The sequence below is a fragment of the Myotis brandtii genome, unplaced genomic scaffold, assembly GCF_000412655.1.
Source record: "Myotis brandtii unplaced genomic scaffold, ASM41265v1 scaffold480, whole genome shotgun sequence".
Lineage (NCBI taxonomy): Eukaryota > Metazoa > Chordata > Mammalia > Chiroptera > Vespertilionidae > Myotis > Myotis brandtii.
The window spans coordinates 487059-490795 of NW_005368342.1; positions in this window are offsets into that span (position 1 = coordinate 487059).

Below are 3737 nucleotides of genomic sequence, written 5' to 3' on the forward strand. Positions count from 1 at the left end.
ACTAAAAAAACAAACCAAAAAAAACAAAAACAGTTGGTCAGAGCTGAAATGGACAGTTCTTCATAAACTCTACCCCTTCCTTTAATGATCATAAAAGAAATTGCCTTAACATGGGTCATGTCTGTAATTAGCTATTGTACATTGGATGGGAGTACACAAGAATCTAAATTTGATGTCTTTGTATATATCTGCATAACATTTAGATTACTTACAAAATATTTCTAAGGAAAATCTTCCCCATTGCATAATCCAAATAAATGTATATATGGAAAGTAACAAATTCTCTAATTTCTGTGATAACTATAATTTATTAGATTCCTCTGAATGAGGGTTAGAGGAGATTTTCCAAGCTTCTACATGTAGAAGTATCATAAATATGCTATACAATTAAAATTAATGGATTTAATTAAAGAATTTCAGTATGATTCTGAATGCTAGACCTGAATTTCAAAATACTTTCAGTTATTGTGTCTCAGCGGACCATTGGCATGTCCCAAGCCTTTGGGGGCAAGTGTGGAAATGCCCTCAAGTAGCGGCTTAATTGATTGCAAGACAGGAATTCAATCATGGTAAAAATTGGAAACTATTTTAACATTTTTGCCAGCAGATTTTATAATATGTTTCTGTATGTAGCCTTGCTCTTCAATCAAAGTAGTTTACTTATGATGAGTTAGTTGTACCCTGCCTTTTCTCCAGCTCTAGTCCCCCATTTCCAAGTTTCTAGTTAGTCCTATCTCACTAGGTAAGTCATTTACCACTCTGAGTCTTGGTTTAATCAATACTTTAGTATTAGACAGTGAGCTCCTTGAAGGAGTTTGTCTTAATCATTGTTGTGCCCAGTGTCTTTGTCCCATGCCTGGCACATAAAAAGTGTTCCATATATGTTTAAACAAATAATAAAAATAGTAGCTATCATTGCTGTAGTTGTTATTATATGTATAGTTTGATTTTAAAATATCTGAAGAGATACAAACATCAAGTCTAATAGTGCTCATGTTAAAATTAGGGAAGCTGAGGTTCAGGGAGACTTAACTTGGCCAAAGTCTCAGAATGAAGTAAATGCAGAACCAGGTCTGTCTCTGTGCTTCCTGACTTCCCCTTCAGTGCTCTTCTTGCTCAACAGGGAGCCCACTGCAGGACTGGAAGTCTTTGCCAGAAGAATGCTATACATGCTCCCCTGTATATTTATTTATCTTCAGATCTAGGAGGTTCTAACAAGAGGCCAGAGGGTAGTTTTAAACATACAAATCCACCAGGCCAGTGGGAAACTGAGATCAATCTAATGGGGCATGGGCCTTCAGATCTTCATCATGTAGAGCAGGGGTAGGGAACCTTTTTTACCCCAAGGGCCATTTGGATACTTATAACATCATTCATGGGCCATACAAAATTATCAACTTAAAAATTAGTGTGCTATATGTGGTCAAATATTTAATTAATTCATTCCTAATGCCTTTGCAGGGCCAGACCAAATAATTTTCTGGACCTTATATGGCCCATGGGACAGATGTTCCCTATCCCTGATATAGAGGGAAAAGTGTGTGTGGGGTGGGGGCATGAGCGTGAGTGTGTGTGTGTGTGTGTGTGTGTGTGTGTGTGTGTGTAGATATATGGTGGTAGTGGTGTAGGGTATTGGTTGGAAATTACAAAGTTCAAGGTTCCCTGAGTAAGGACTCAAGAAGAATGACTAGAAGATCCAGAGAGGTGAACTGAAGGAAGTAACCAAAAAGCAAGGGACAATTAAACAAGGGTGATTGAATCTGGGAATCAGAGGGGATTGACAGAATCCCATGTGATAATGTCAAGGCTTATAATTCTGGAGCCTCCTCTTAGCTCTTGAAGAGCCCCCAATCATGTGTATATAATCACCCCTTGGCAAGCATATGAAGGAGATAATGTTTCCCTGTGGAGTCTTACTCCACCTTGTTGCAAAGCACATCCATCCTCCAATCAAGATGTCTGTTATTCCTCTAATTAAAAAGAAAGGTAAGATTATATGTTACTTAGAAGTCAGTATGAATTTGTTGAATGAATTTCTCCTTTGGACATGTTTTATTTTTGAAGCTTCGTAGACTGTGGGCAGTGCCAAACCTAGATGTAGAGTGCTGGTGGACTTACAGTAACTCTGGAGCCTGTAGAGAAACAATTAAGCTTCCTGGGAGGCTTAATGTCATTCTCTTGCAGTCAGGGATCTGTATTAATGGAAAGTCATTGAAAAATTCAACCCAATAGACTTAATTTTCCCTTAAAAATAAATAAAGGATCCCTTATGAGTACTAATAGGAACCTTTCCCACCAAAGAGATGAAACTGTAAGAGAAAGTGGTTCATAAAGGGTATTGTGCTAAGTGAAATAATTTAGTCAGAGAAAGACAAATATGATTTCACTTATTTGTGGAATCTAAAGAACAAAATAATCAAACAAACAAAACAGACTCATAGATACAGAGAACAAACTGGTGGTTGCCAGAGGGGAGGAGGGTTGAGGGACTGGGTGAAAAAATTGATTAAAAAGCATAAATTGGAGTTACAAAATAGTCACAGAGATGAAAATTACACCAGAGGGAATCTATACTAATAAAAGCCTAGATGGCCCTTGCGCCCTCATGCGATATCCTCATGTCATCACGAGATGGCCACCCCTATGTCGTCACAAGATGACCACCACAAGATGGCCGGCAGGGGAGGGCAGTTGTGGGTGATCAGGCCAGCAGGAAGGGCAGTTGGGGGCGATTGGGCTGGCAGGGAAGGCAGTTGGGGACAAACAGGCCAGCAGGGGAGGGCAGTTGGGTGCGATTGGGCCGGCAGGGGAGCAGTTAGGCGTCAATCAGGTTGGCAGGCAGAAGCGGTTAGGGGCAATCAGGCAGGCAGTCAGGCGAGTGGTTAAGAGCCAGCAGTCCCAGATTGGAGAGGGTGCAGGCTTGGCTGAGGGACAACCCCCCCCCCCCAGTGCATGAATTTCATGCACCGGGCCTCTAGTATAGTCAATAATAATGTAATAACTATATATGGTATGAAGTGGATACTGGGAATATCAGGGGAGCACTTTTAAAGCAATGACTGTCTAACCCAGGGGTGGGCAAACTTTTTGACTCGAGGGCCACAATGGGTTCTTAAACTGGACCGGAGGGCCAGAACAAAAGCATGGATGGAGTGTTTGTGTGAACTAATATAAATTCAAAGTAAACATCATTACATAAAAGGGTATGGTCTTTTTTTTTTTTTAGTTTTATTCATTTCAAACGGGCCGTAGTTTGCCCACGGCTGGTCTAACCATTATGCTGTACCCCTGAAAATAATACAAAATAATATTGAATGTAAACTGTATTAGATATAGGGGTATATTCCTCCATGATATCCTTATCCAGCTGAGCAAGCAAGAGTTAACATCATGAGGCTGAATATTGCACCAGCCAGCAAAGTTGATCTCTTTTCCCTGGGCCCACCAGAAAGGTAAATACCCCAATACTGAAGGAAGCAGACTCATCCCAAAGGTCACCCTCAATCTCTATGTTTTGTGTAGGAAACCCAGAATAAACACATCCTGGGAGCTTTAAGACCAGAGAGCCCTATTGGCTCCAGAGAAGTCAAGTCAATACCCTAGCAGGGAGAGAAATTGCTTCACTCACCGTCAAACCTCCAACCCCAGGCAAGGAAGGGAGGGGAATGCTCATGTGACTTGTGCTGAAATAGGGAAGGAAGGGAAATGTGAGATGGGACTGGGAGTCAAGTGAGAGA